The sequence below is a fragment of the Coptis chinensis genome, chromosome 4, assembly GCF_015680905.1.
Source record: "Coptis chinensis isolate HL-2020 chromosome 4, ASM1568090v1, whole genome shotgun sequence".
Classification (NCBI taxonomy): Eukaryota; Viridiplantae; Streptophyta; class Magnoliopsida; order Ranunculales; family Ranunculaceae; genus Coptis; species Coptis chinensis.
This window is the reverse complement of record NC_141459.1, coordinates 91,253,291-91,268,935: the sequence shown is the minus strand read 5'-3', so window position 1 is coordinate 91,268,935 and position 15,645 is coordinate 91,253,291. Positions and strand designations below refer to the sequence as shown.

Here is a 15,645-nt window from a genome sequence, read left to right as displayed (position 1 = left end):
ACTACCTTTTTGTATGAACCCTGTTCGTACCCTCTCACCTTACACGTCTCTACTCCTTGATTTCATCTTGACGACGATAAATATTTGTGGTTTACAAGTATTTTCTAGATCAGCTGAACCCATTGGGTTGCCCTCACCCCTTCCCGCCGGGGAGGATCAAAATTTGTGCCATAGTTCTCTCTTCTTTCCTCACTTTTCTCCTCTTTTATATATCTTCTAACCACCTCTCTCTCTCTAACCGCTAACCGCTCCCTTATCCCACGATCTTCTTTTTAGTTCCCACGACCACTAATTGTCCAACTATCTCTTGATATATCGCGGCTTTGCTATCATACTCCCGTATGCCTCTTCACTATTCTGCCTCCCTTTGGGTCACTGAAACCACACTGGTCCCTATGCCCTTCCAGATTCCGCGTCCCTCCAGATTCCACGCCCCTTACATGATTCGCGGACTGGATCACATGCTCCCTCTTTCTCCTACCTTACGTTGTCTCGGTCCCGAAGACATGTCATCTTGATGGTCATGAATTAGGCTGATACAGATGCCCCCTCTCGGGTCCATCGACGAAGATAGTGGACCCGAGAAGACCTTGACATCCCCTGTATACGTACTTGAATTCCAAACCTTCGCAGTATCATGACGCGATCTCATAATTTTGTGTACTCCTCTAACACTAGCTCTGTGCCATCTCAAATTGTCTAATAGTTTGAATATGTCTCCATTTCTATCATTCTGGCTCATATTGATATTTTCTCAGCTTATCTCTTGAAGTTTTTCGCCCCTACAAGTTTAAGGGAGTGTCCAACCAACGCTTGTTTTGGACAAGAGGGTCCACGGATGGCTCCTCCCACCTGCTCCACTCAGATAGCACGGAATATATTCAGATAGCTTGCCCCCAGTTTGTTTTTCCACGGCCTTGAACTAGGCGGTGTCATCAACAGTGACTCGGTTTGCTCTCGCGTTATCGTTGCTTGCCCTTGCTCTCCTTCATTGAACTCACTAGCATGTCCGCGATGTGTCTCAACCCAGCCATCAACTCTCCTTCACATAACTCACCACTATGTCCGTGATGTGTCTCATCCCATCCATCAACTCTCCTTCACATAGCTCACTACTATGTCCGTGATGTGTCTCATCCCCGCCATCAACTCTCTTTCAAAGAACTTACTGCATAAGTTGATTCAAACATACAGTCTGCGAAGGGCTCATCCCCCCCACTTTCTTTGATCAGCTGTGAAGTTTGTTGGGGTTGCCCCCAAGATTGATTCGGACATCTAGTCCGCGAAGGGCTCATCCCCCGCTATCTTTGATCGGTTTGTGAAGCTTGTTTTGCCCCAAGTTGATTCGGACATCCAGCGAATGGCTCATCCCCCGGATCAATTTTGGCTTGTTATTGCCCCAAGTTTGATTCAAACATCTAGTCCACGGGGCTCATCCCCAGCTCATTTTATAGGCAGCTCATTTTTGCCCCAAGCTTGATTCGGACATCTGCGGTCCACGAAGGGCTCATCCCCTCCGCTCTCTGGCTTATAGGCAGCTCATTTTGCCCCAAGCTTGATTCGGACATCTGCGGTCCACGAAGGGCTCATCCCCTCCGCTCTCTGGCTTATAGGCAGGATTCCGGACATCTGCGGTCCATGAAGGGGCTCATCCCTTTTGCCCCAAGCTTTTTGAAGCTTGATTCGGACATCTGCGGTCCACGAAGGGCTCATCCCCTCCGCTCTCTGGCTTATAGGCAGCTCATTTTGCCCCAAGCTTGATTCGGACATCTGCGGTCCACGAAGGGCTCATCCCCTCCGCTCTCTGGCTTATAGGCAGCTCATTTTGCCCCAAGCTTGATTTGGACATCTACGGTCCACGAAGGGTTCATCCCCTCCACTCTCTGGCTTATATGCAACTCATTTTGCCCCAAGCTTGATTCGGACATCTGCAGTCCACAAAGGGCTCATCCCCCCTGCTCTCTGGCTTAGAGGCGGCTCAATTTGCCCCCAAGTTTGATTCGGACATCTAGTCCGCGAATGGCTCATCCCCCCCGCTCTCTGGCTTAGAGGTAGCTCAATTTTTCCCCAAGTTTGATTCGGGCATCTAGTCCGCGAAGGGTTCATCCCCCCGCTGTCTTTGGTCAGCTGTGAAGCCTGATGGGGGCAGCTCAGTTTGCCCCCAAGTTATTTTCGTTCATAGCCCAATACTCATGAAACAATTTGAAGAAGTATGCTCTCTATTTCATTGATACAACATTTAACACAAAATATCATTCCTCAGCTCACTTAGCAATATCTAAAAACAAGCTTCCTCTCTTTTAATTGAAAAACTAAACAAAAACTCCGAGGTTCCCCGTATAGCTAGTACGGGGCTCAACTCTGGTCTTACTCAATGTTATGTCATGCAATATACATTTAATGCAGACAGTAAACTCTTTGATGATAATATAGTGTATGCAAATAAGGTAGTAAATGAGGTGAGATGGATCCATCTCCCAATACCAGCTCAAACTCCGCTCGGTTCCACGGTACCGCAATTCTTTCTCTTTCTCTTTCTCTATAACCTGAAACTTTCATGATCGAGTGTTGTTCAAATAACACGTGAGATATAATAAAGGAAATTAATTTAGCATAAGTATTTGCACACAAATATACTGGCAATCGCATGCTCCAAATAATGTACCCCATCTATCTTACCCTGAGGTGTACAACCACGTTTCTCATTCATGGTCCGCGACCTCTCAGAGCGAATAGGTTCGCGGAGAAAACCATGAGGTTTGGGGACAATCCCAATCTGTCCCCGCATACATCTCGCCAGGGCGGGGACAAGGCTTGCTTGCCCCGGTGTAACTACTATGGACGGCCGAAGTCACTACTCGTCCGTCTATTATGTACATGACAGTAAAAGAAATGAGTTACCTGACGCGGTGTATGTCTCTCCACCTTTTTTGTAATCATATTACCATTTGTATTCAGACGCTCCCAGTCGTTGATCTCAGTCTCAACCTCTGTGAGTAACCACTGGAGGATCCACTACCGTGGTTAATGTAAAAAAATCTAGTACCGAGCTACAAGAACGGAGCTACGGCTTCAATATAAGTAACATTGAATAACAACACAACTTTCCAGCATCCAACAAACCAAATTCATCAACATCAAGTTATTTCTACACAAAACCAACGACGCCATTTACCACCGCAATCTCATATTGCCACAAATCAATTTCACCATCACCAACACATCTTTCCACAAACCAAATGTCTCCCACATACAAATCCACCACCACCAATTTATCCACAACTCCCTTAAGCATCAAACCCACTACACCACCGATTTCCAGCCACATATCAAACAACCCAACTAACCCCAACCCCATAAGTACACACACAAGTGTTAGGCACATAATGATGGAAGGATATGTTAAGAATTCATATTTGTTTCGGCAGTAAACTGCTTCAACACAACGAGAGAAATGGTAAAGAACGCACTAAGAAACAGAGGAATTTGATGTTGGGGGAGATGAAACTGAACCAAATAATGGCTGCCTACGTACCCAAGATCTGTTCTCTAGGGATCAAGTTTCCACGTAGTTCCTTATGAAAAATAATGTGGTATTTATATAGGTAGAGTAGAGAGTCCTTGTAGCTCAAGTAGTCTTGTTGCTTGAGTAATTGTGATAGAATATAACCGGTCACCGATAATTATCTTTTTGATAAGAAATGAATCTGGACATAAATCAATGTATATTAGTGGCAAGCCATGTGGCTAAGGTTCAGCCTTAGACACATGAGTTAATGGGCCTGTATATTGATCCATGATATTGCGAATTGGGCTTTAGCCCTGTTGATTAAATGAATAAAATAGAGACCCCTACTAATGGACGTTTGCCACGTAGGTGGGGGTCGAAACACCGCCCCCTCTTTGTCATGCGAACAAAGTTTACATGGCAAAGAAGAGAAGAAAAACCAAAGAAAACTGAAATAATAAAAGAGGAAGCGGAGTGTATAATAAAGTGTCGTGTGAACGTAAACGATAAGAAAATGGACAATCGGAAAAAATTCGTGAATTAGCGGAAACGAAACAATGTTAAACGATAAGAAAATGGACAATCGGAAAAAATTCATGAATTAGCGAAAACGAAATAATATCAAATTAACGTATACGGGACGCAATGACGTAGTTAAATAAAAAACGGCCAAAAATGCACAGAAAAAATAAAAGATGCACATAAAGAAAATTTCAAAAGAAATTGAGTGCCGAACACTGTACCGAACGCATTACGTAACAATGTGAAAGCGATGTCGACGACGCGTGCCAGCGGAATATCGATACGAGGATGTTACCGTTGAAATTAAACATAGGGGCAATATAGTAATAATAGTAAAAAGGAAGTTAAAAAGGAATCGGACTCAAAGTGTTAGGATGTGATAAGAATATGGAAGAGATAAGAATTGAGATGACGGATGAAGTTTGATTAGAAAAGAATCCTCCCAGTAATGAAAAACCAGCTCAACAAAACATTATATATAAGTCTTTGGCGCAGTGAAGGGGCTTTTTATCAAACAGACGCGGGTCAAGACTCCCGAAGTCGCGAGAAAGCTTGACCGCGATCTTGCCGCTCTAGAACGCCATACTGGCCGTGTTTTCGTCTTGGCGTTGACTAGCGCACGCGTTCGCCCAAAGAAACTCGCTTAGATATAAACTTGTGGCGGTTTCAGTTAGGCTTAGGGCTGGCTGGCAAAGCAACATGGCCTTTGGTGGTAGAGCGCTGTTCGTGCCGCATAACGACGTTCTCTTGCCATGAAGTTTAGCGTGAACGAGGAACGCACGTGAGGCAGATTTCAGATCAGTGCACGATCGAACACGAACACCTATCACATGGTGGTGCTGATGGTCACTTTGTTTCCAATCTCAAGTGTTGGAAATCTAGTGGGTTTGGTTGCAAAGTGATGTCCCTCTGTAGACCATTACTCCGAATGAAAAAAATCAGCCGCGTCCACCAAATATCCACCTTGCAGCTCAACTTGGACTTCAAATATACTGTGGTAAGTAAACTTGCGCGTTACGCTGCTGCTGTGGTTTCATTGCCTTTGAACTTTTGAATTCTTTTCTTATGATGTCCCCCGCATGTTACAGATGGTGGTGACAAAAAGTTTAACGTTGGTTGGTTGGGTGAACTTCATCAGGAACCGGTGTGGAAGACGCTGAGATGGCGAATCAATGGCGCCACTATTCAAACCAAGATATATCAAATATGATACGGTGCAATGCTTCTAAGGAAGGGCATCGTAACCGCTGTTACATAATCTGGTTTGGTGCATGCGGAAATTATCAACACACATGATACGGTGAAACGCCCTTTAAGGAAGGGCACCATACCTGTGTCCCATTGAGTTGGCCTGGTTCGTCCTTGTGGACTTAGTGAACCCGTTTTCGAAAGCAATCGACCGATTTTTTCTCTTCGTTTTTTGTAGGTAGAACTACTGTACTATACGGGTGAAAAATACTCGAGAAGGAAACTCGATGACAACCGCAGACTTGGTGAGGTGGAAAGAAGGTGACCGATCTGACTACTACGGAACCGCGTCGATGGTCGCTAAGGAAATACGTGAAAAATACTAGGACTCGAAATTTGAGATGGAGGAAGTGTACAATTTGAAACGAAAGTCGAAGAAGATGAAGTAGTAATGACTTACACACAATTAAATTGCGGGAATGCAATTCCGTTGAAGCAAAGAAATAAGCGCAATTATCGGAGTGGTGGCAAATTGCACCGGACAAACGCCAATATCGTTCGGTTAATCTTTACGAGGCGCGACCGCTTACAAAATGAATTTAACGAAGGTTCGGGGCTTAAGAAATCTTCGCTGTTGATCGACCGAAAAGCCATCTTGACGAAAGGGTACATAAAATTTGAAGTTGAATTCAAGGATTCAAATAGAAGTTTTAAAGGGTTTCAAAAAGTATACACCGATGGGGATAGATTTCTGTACGCTTGCGAGGGAAGTGGAATCCGACAGAGTTTAAAGTGCCGAACAAATTTTGAGGTAAGCCAAAACATAAGTATTGAAAATAGTACTATGAGTAAATTGTTGACTAACACGAGTTATTTTTGTGTCTAACAGAAAACGCGAGTATACTACCATATATTGAATTGGACAAAGTAGTAGAGAACAACCTTCGTTTCTTCTTTCATGAATGCTCTGACGAAAGATTGGTAGATCTGAGCTACTTTGATGATATCGTTGATTTCCGACATTATGGGGGTATCGAACAACGGCCGATAGGTCCAAGGAGACACATAGCTTAAATGGCGAAGAAGAGTAAGAGTCTCGAGAAATGCAATATTCAAAGCAAATGAACAAATGATAGTGAAAAAGAAGATGGAACGGAGTTAACACAACGAGAACTAGTCTTTGAGTTTGCCAAGCAAAAAGTGAATTGTACAAAAGAAGATGTGTCACAAGAAAACGGGCTTAACGGAGACCAAGAGAGACAACCAACGCGTTACAATGTATGATGCCTCGAGGGACGAGACTACAATGCACCAAACATCCTAGACGACGAAATATAATACATACACAACATCAAGAGGAAAAGGTATGTACCGTAGAAAACATAGATATGTAAAAGTGTGGTGAAATGTAATATCTCGCTCGGTTTTGGTATATACAGAAAAAAGAATGAAACAGTGATACTTACAAAAGATAGTGCAGGGGAGAACACAAAGTCAGTGAAAGAAAATAAACGGCAAAGCAAAATGCAAGAGCAAAGAATCCAACAACCACTGGCAAGTGGCGTCAGGGGTAATACTACTCATGGAGGAAAACCACAGAATCTGTTAATGGTAAGTTGATCGTTGATTTTTACTATTGTGTTAGGACGGTAAAAAAATTTGTGTCCAACACTAATCCGATGAAATTGATAGATGAAGCAGAGATGTTCAAGTTTGGAAGACGAAGTGAAGGGATCGCCCGGGATTACGCCAATGGAAGGTCTCGAAAAATATCAAAAATGTGACCAGAATATGGAGAACCTCGGAGAATATGACAGAGCAATGTCAATGATTTTCGATAGTATAAACCAGGTATGATAGTATTATTTTTATCAGTTATTGCAAACTTGTGTTTAAGTCTGAAAGATGATGAAATCAGATATTTTTTGCCGCAGGTTAAAACGGCGGTAGTACGGGCCAAAGAAATTCAAAAAAGTCGCGAAGAAAAATATCATTCCGAATGAAGTCAATGCCTTAGAAGAGATAGAGAAAGTGAAGATACTCAACCAAAAATTGGAAGAGGCCAACAAAGCGTTGAGCGGAACCATCAGAGAGTTAGAAGACGAAAACAAAAACTTAACCGAGCGGACGGAAGAAGCAGAGGAGAGATCGTACGAAGAATTTGGGAAAGCCTGTGAGATAATGGAGGAACACAAACACTTAAAAGCATATGTGATAGAATTGAAGTCACTTTCGTGGCGACCAAAGATCGAGGAACTTAAACGCGGCAAAAAGAGGTAGAGAAAAATAACAAGCGAATGACAGATTTAAACGAGCGGCTCGGCCAAGATCACGTGCAAATGGCACACTGTGAATCGTCCGTAAGACAACTGACATAGACTTTAATAGAAACGGGCGATGAACTAGAATGTGAGAAGATGAATTACAAGTATTTGTAATGAAGTTGTATATCGAAAAAGTTGGGAAGAAACCATTGGATTTTTCCAAACCAATGATCATGTGATTGCGAGTATGTAATATCGTAAAGCTAAAAATTCTTTTTATGAAAATAAAAATAAAGTATGTGTTGGCTATTGAATATCATTGTGATGTCAGATAACATACCTGTATAAAACTTAGTGTTGTTGATTTATGAATGTAAAATAACGAGACGCCCCCATATAGAGAGAAAAACCTCCCAATATAGAACCATTGGAGAAAGTTATTGAAAGGCAAAGGGGACATGATCGTCCTCCATGAGCCTAGCTATTCAGGTGTTAAAATATTTGTACTGAACGTGAAGCACGGCCTGACAACTGTTGGAGTTGTCACAGATTCAAAGTCGCCACCCGTGCACTGGGACCAAACTAAAACACAACGCCATTGCCTTAGTAGTAGAATTAGCACGGGTATTGTATTGTGGAATTATTGCAATAATTGTTCCGAAAGCAAGAATAACCATCTTATTGACTTGATTTCTATCAAGTAGGCATGAATGCTAATTTACTTGGACCGAAAAAGGCATAATATGAATGACCTCCCTAGAATGAACGCGTTAATGAATGACATTGTTGAAAGTAAAAGTACGCATCGAATAGAGAAATGTAAAATGACAACCAAACTAAGAGAATGGAAGTTGAATGCCTTTATTGATGGATAACATAGAACGAACTACATAGATGGATAGACTTGTTATTGATGGAGTAATGTAAATTTGCAAAAATTTCCTAACGGTAAAACTTTATGGGCGTGGTAAGCATTCCATGGCTTCTCTATTATTCTTCCGTAAATAGTACGGAGGAAATATGACCCCTTAGATGCCGGACGATCTATGATGTAGGGTCCTGCCAATTTTCCCCAACTTTCCCCGATTCTATAAGCTTTGGGTTTCTACAGAGAACCCACCTTCGTGAGCAAAAGACTTAGGACGGATCTTCTTGTCGTAATTCCGCTTCATGTCACTTTGATACTTAATAAGCTATTGTAGTCCCTCAGAGCTTAACCTCATCAATAAGAGCTTTTGACCGAGCCAAAGCAAAGCGGCGTATTAGAACTGCTTTCAACAAAGAATCGACCGAGATGTACCGAAATCAGTTTCAGAGGTAAGACCGCTTCAAAGACCATATGCAAGGTTAAAAGGTGATAATGCAAATTGAATATTTTGGCGCTTGTCCTCCTAGCCCACAAGACAGCTGGTAACTCCTTGACCCAATTTCCTTTGGCGCCAGTCAAACGCCTCTTTAGGTTGGCGAAAATCACCTTATTGGTGGCTTCGGCCTGCCCATTGGCTTGTGGATGATAAGGTGCGGAGAAATTATGCCGTATCTTCAAATTAGCACAGAACTGACGAATTTCTTCAGCATCAAATTGTTTACCATTATCTGATACAAGTGCCGCAGGGATGCCAAAACGACAAACAATATTTCTCCATAAAAATATTTTGAGGTTGGAAGCATGGATTTGGACCAAAGGCTTTGCTTCTACCTATTTGGTAAAGTAATCGGTTGCCACAAGAAGGAATCGTATACTACCAGGAGCTTTAGGTAAAGGGCCAATAATGTCTAAGCCCCATTTGGCAAATGGCCATGGGCTAAGCATGGGATGCAACTCAGTAACAGGGATTTTATTCATATTGTCGTGCTTTTGGCATGGCTCACACCTCTCGATAGGTGTTTTGCATCCTTTTGCATCTTTGGCCACCAATAGCCCCGCGGTCATAGCTTTATGAGCTAAACTTCGCCCCTTTGAGTGGCTTCCGCGATAAGCCGGAGTGAATCTCTTCCAAAATTTGAAGTCCTTCCCGCTTTTGAGAGGCATCGCAACATAGGTTTAAGTCCGAGCCTTTGCGATATAATTGCAAACTTCCGTTAGAATGTGATATCACCAAAACTTCCATGCATCGCGTTTGATTCTTTCAAAAGTTTTGGTTCGCGAAGCGGAAGAAACTTGTAAGTAGTGGATATAAGGAAGACGCCAATCTTGCGATCGGAGATCATCACCGGCTCGATAGTATCATATCGGAACTTCGTGACTATCATCCGCTTCATGTACCAACTCACTATCCGTTTTGGGAGCAAATTCAGAGGAACAAATGGATCTACATATTATAATGGAAGATCCAAAGTATGGTCATGTTGTGAATTTTCCATCTCCCTTTTCCGCTTCGAAGTCATGATTGGTGCGATTATATCGGGTTGTATTTCGGCTTTTTTTGTTAATAAGCAAAACAAGTAATTGCTTTCATGTACATACAAGTCATGCAATTCTTTTTCGGTAAAGTCAATGCTTGGCTCTTTCTGAACTCCACAAAGGATGTGTCTTGACTCTTCGCTTCTAACGGCGGCGTGAGAGATAAGCCAATGAATCAAAGATGACGTATGTCATTTCGGTCTTTGAGTGATAGAGATGCTATCAAATTGTCGAAAGCAAGGCTATGTATCAAACCAAGATAAGCCGCCATACGGTCATCTCTTTGCTTCAAAAGACCCGCCAAACCGATTGGCCACAAGGCGAACCCGCGGTATAACCGAGGTTTCGCACCCCCCAGCAAAGTCGTTTCAAGGCACAAAACGACAGCCTCATACTTTTCGGCCGTATTTGAAGCGGCGGCCAAGTCGCATGATTTTCTCAATCTTCTCTCCGGATTTAACAAAAACGATCCAATTCCAGCACCCAAATTTATTATGGGAGCCATCTGAATAAACAATCCATAGGTCAATGGGATTAGGAATTGCGCGTTTGCAAGTTATCTTCGCCGCCCCAGCTATTGGTGGCGTATCGTCTTCCATAGATTCTTCTTGGCGCAAGAAATCGTCCAATAGGAGAATCATCAATCGGAAAATCAGCTATCAAAGAAGCTAGAACATGTCCTTTTCAGCCAGCATCGACTTTCAAAGACAATGCTATATGCACTAAGATAACTTTCCCATTCGCTAATCTGCTTGATTCCCTCGCGCATTACTTAAAGATCTTGCGTAAAGGATACTCAAGATAAACTCGACCAACCTCCCCGAAGTATGGTTTTAACCGACGAAATGCATGAACCAATGCAAGTGCCATTTTTCCATCTTTGAATAACGAGACTCAGCTCGGTTAACGCCTTATTATCGATAAAAAGATGGGTCTACCATCATCGACGAAAAGAACAAAGACTAACAAAATTGAGTTGTAGCTACTAGGTACATGCCAATCGGTTGACCGCTGAAAGGACTTGTCAATATAGGAGGATCGACCAAGTATTTCTTCAGTTGTTGCAATGCCATCTCACAATCAATGTTCCAAGTTGTCACCCCTTTAAAGTCCGGAAGAAGGGATGACAACGATCGGAATATTTAGAAATAAATCTATGAAGAGCGGCAAGTCGACCCGAGAAGCCGCTGAATTTCCTTCTTATTTTTGGTGATGGCATATCAATAACGGCACGATTCTGATCAGATTAGCCTCAATACCTCTACGAGTCATGAGGTATCCCAGAAATTTTCCAGGAAGAGAGGCCAAAAGAACATTTGGGCGGATTGAGTCTCATGTTATACTTGTTAAGCCTATCAAAACAAGTTGAAGATCGGAAAGATGATCACCAAGAAGCTTCGATTTAACGACTATATCATCAATATAAGCCTCCATTATTATCCCCAACAGATCGGAAAAATTGTATTGACAAGCTTTTGGTAGGTTGCACCGCATTTTTTCGCACCAAAAGGCATAACATTGCAGCAGAAAATGCCTTGGTCGGTAATGAAAGCGGTGAACTCTTGGTCATCAACATTCAAAGAGATCCGGTAGTACCCTCAAGAAGCATCCATGAAAGATAAAGCGTTGGGATCCCGGTGGCATCCACTAGTTCGAAAAATTCGCGGGCAATGGATACGGATGAATCGGACAAGCTGCGTTAAGGTTTGTAAAGTCAATACAAATTCTGATTTGTCCATTCTTTTTTGGCACTGCGACGACATTAGCAAGCCATTTTGGGTAAGTAACTCGTCGGATAAAGTTAACCGCAAGTAGCTTATCAATCTCCTCTTTAACTTTGAGCTTCCGATCGGGTGCCATTCTTCTTGGTTTTTGGCGAACTGGCCTGAAACTTGGATCAATGTCAAGTTTATGACAAGCAACAGAAGGGTCTATTCCCGGCATTTCCTCAATTTTCCAAGCGAAGATACGCTTATTTCGCTGTAAAAGGGAAACCAACTCTTGTTGTTCTATGCTCGAAAGTTCAGCGGAAATAAAAGTGGTTTCTTCTGCTGAATCTCCTACTTGCACTTCCAAAAGTCGATCCACCGTCACGTCGTGCCCTTGCACATGAGCCTCAATATTATAGATGGAGGGCATGCGCCCGGGTAATCGTAATTTAGGCAGGGCACTTGCAAGGATCAGATTACCTCGAACTTCAGATTTTTATAGTCATCCATTGCTTTGTCATGACAGAATGGGCAGATACCGTCACTACTGAACCTTGCAAATATGCCCGAGAGAATGGGAACTTGACACACCGATGAAATGTGGAGACTACACCCCCCATGGAATGTATCCAATCTCTGCCCAAATTGCGTTATAGTAGGATCGGCAATTCCCATCAATAAGAAATCGAGCTCAACTTCTTTGTTCATTAATTTGATTGGTAAGGTAATTCTTCCAACCGTTGAAGATGTTGTCCCATCAAAACCGATGATAGGATTGTCTTCGGTGATGATCATACCCTCGCCGGTTGCATCCGAGAATAACATCCACCGAAAATGACGCTGGAAGTGGCCCCCGTGTCGATCATTACCCGTTGAACACGAAAGCACCTATAGACACGCAAATTATAACTGCGTCATAGTGAGGGGTGATATACACCACGGAGATCATCATCGCGAATCGGAGGGGCTCTTCTTCAAGTCTCGTCCGATTCCTTTGACAAAATCGACTTTGTTGATACGGTTAAATTCACCAACATAACTAACTTTCAAACGCTTTTGATTCTTACTCGACTTTTGGAAAGAGACTCAACATGAGAATGGGAGACATTAATGACATGCTCATAAGTTGCAAAGAATCACCTGTTGAGAGTTTTTCGTAAGATATTCGCTCAAAAGTCCTTTCTCCACTAATTTCTGAATCCGACCCGGAGAGCGACAAAGTTCTCGTCTCATGGCCATAGTCATTATGGAATTTACACCACAAGGCTTTGTCCCTTGTCGCTTTGGTATCTTCCGAAGTGGATACGCGGGAAAGAAGATTCCCACTTTTCAACTTCTCATATATAACGTAGTACTTGGCATTGAAATGGTCGGTTTTAGCTCGGTAGAGTTTTTCCATCACGATTGAAATTGACTTGCTTCGATTGTCATTCTTTCCATCGTTATGTTGTTGATCCGATCGTCTTGTTTCCGCTTAAAATTTTTGCTTTCGTAAAAATCTTTACTCCAATATCTTTGTCCCTTTTTGCGCTTCGCCGATAGGTTCTCCTCGATCACGGATGTGTTGTTCAAAATTCTAACATACGAGATCGTGATCAAGTTTTAGGGACATCTTTAATTAGAGAGTGGTAAAGATCCCTTTACAATGAAGTTCGAACTTCATCTCTCTTTCATAATATAATGCTTCTTTAAAGGCGAAAAGAAGCATCCCATCGTAAACTTCGAACATCTCTTTGCTGCCTTTCGAACCTTGTAATAAAAGTACGTAACTTCTCATCACGTTGTTGCTTGATGTTCGAAGTGAGTCGACATCCTTTACGCGCCTTGCAATTGTGGCGGAAACGATTAACAAACCGATTTTCTAGTTCATTGAATTGGTGAATTGATCTTGAAGGCAACTCACTAAACCCGGCGTAATGCTTCTCCTTTAGAGTCGATGGAAAGAGCTTACATATGAGCGGATCATCTCCACCCCATAACACCAACTTATTTTTGAACGATAGAACATGCAAGCCAGGATCTCCTTCCGACTCATCATAAAGTTCAAAATCGGGTTGTTTGAAGTCGGGATGGTGGTAAGCTTCTTGAATGTCGACCGAAAACTTATCAAGTACGCCATCATTGACTGTCAAGTTTTTCATTCTTACATCCCTTGACTCTCTATCGTTAAGTTCTTTCGCAATCAACTCTTTTAGCTGTTGTTCTGTTAGAGTTAAAGTATTGGCTCGAACAACTGGACGCCCCCGGTCGTGCCCATGTGGAGAAGGATACCTTCCATTATCTCTTATTGGAGTTAGAGATCTTTGGCGGTACGTCACGATCAGCTCCGACCGGTGATTGTCTTTGTCTATCCCCTCAGAACCGGCTTTTTCTAGGGCGGTAGTCACCCTTGCCGGGTGGTCGGAATAATTATACCACTTCTCCATGTTTTGTTGTTTTGTGCGGGATGCCCGCCTTCCCAAAATATGTTGGACATATCTCGGACAAATGATCTTCCATGAAATTGCTTCTCGGAGGTAAATCTTCCCTTTGAGATCGGACATGTCTAGGGTAGTAGTTATCCCTGCCAATCCGATTCTCCCCATAAGTACGGGTAATAGGGTCATTACTTCTAGAGCGTGCCCTGGTTGATTGTGCTTGAGAAATAGTACGTTGCTGAGGATGACGAAGTGGATCGTCAAGACGGTCCCATACACTGGAATGGCCTGCGTCCCTTCGTGGTCGCCTTGATGTTGTTGAATTTGCAACATCGTCCACCGGCCTTTGCCTCTTTGCCAGCTTCCTTCTCAAATTCCTATTTAAATTTTTGACTCGTCGTAACTCCCGCTCAACCATATTAGGGGTGAATTGGCTATTACTATCACCTTTTCCACTAGTTGGCGTGAGAGTAATGTCCACGTCCATATCCATGTCAACCCAAGGATCGACATGGACGACGGCGGACCGCATGGAGGATTACCGACTTGTCGATTTTCTTGTTGCAAGGTCATTAAGGGTGGCGGCACTTGTACTATCCTTTTCGCGGAAGGAGGCGGTGGCGGTTCTTATTTTACTTCTGAATGGATGTTGAGAATTGATCCTACTACTAGGAGCAACTTGATTGTTCAATGGTTCATGCATCGGCCGATTTGAATTTCGGGGTTCGCGATTCTTGTTAGTAGGAGGAATATGTTGACTATTTGGTCCGCTTCGTGTGCTTACCATCTTGATTGTTTCACGTGATAATGAATTCTCTTTCCCCACGACGGGCGCCAATTATGTTTTAAAAACCGCTTCAACACAACGAGAGAAATGGTAAAAAATGCACTAAGAAACAGAGGAATTTGATGTTGGGAGAGATGAAACTGAACCAAATAATGGCTGCCTACGTACCCAAGATCTGTTCTCTAGGGATCAAGTTTCCACGTAGTTCCTTATGAAAAATAATGTGGTATTTATATAGGTAGAGTAGAGAGTCCTTGTAGCTCAAGTAGTCTTGTTGCTTGAGTAATTGTGATAGAATATAACTGTCAACTGATAATTATCTTTTTGATAAGAAATGAATCGGACATAAATCAATGTATATTAGTGGCAAGCCATGTGGCTAAGGTTCACCTTAGACACATGAGTTAATGGGCCTCAGATATTGATCCATGATATTGCGAATTGGGCTTTAGCCCCGTTGATTAAATGAATAAAATAGAGACCCCTACTAATGGACGTTTGCCCGCGTGTAGTGGGGTCAAACAATATTCATTCACGCGATTCTAGTTTACGTCCTTGTTTATGCATTTCACCGAGGGGCCTGAACTATATCAATGGTAAATACTCATTGGATGTCCGATTCATTTGGCACTTTTATCGATAAGTAGCTTTCGGTACATGTTTGTATCAACTTAGCCGAGTTTACATTTGCATGCTGTCTCTGTGATTCATACTAGTATTGGTACCCTTTGAAACCAAATCCCGTGGTCAATTTGGTCAAAGTGTGGACCGATCATCTAAACCTCATCAAATTACTTGTGAAGAACTAGCAGATGTCATGGAAAGCATCTTTCCTAGAGTATGGTC

The 15,645-nt window shown here is 42.6% G+C and overlaps 1 long non-coding RNA gene across 1 annotated transcript; it reads left to right on the top strand.

Moving 5' to 3' along the window:
- The first annotated feature begins 6,702 nt into the window (after positions 1-6,702).
- On the top strand, positions 6,703-7,176 carry LOC147505613 (uncharacterized). Its single transcript, XR_015220861.1, has 3 exons — positions 6,703-6,829; positions 6,911-7,069; positions 7,153-7,176. It is a non-coding gene; the product is annotated as an uncharacterized LOC147505613 (long non-coding RNA).
- The last annotated feature ends 8,469 nt before the right edge of the window (positions 7,177-15,645 follow it).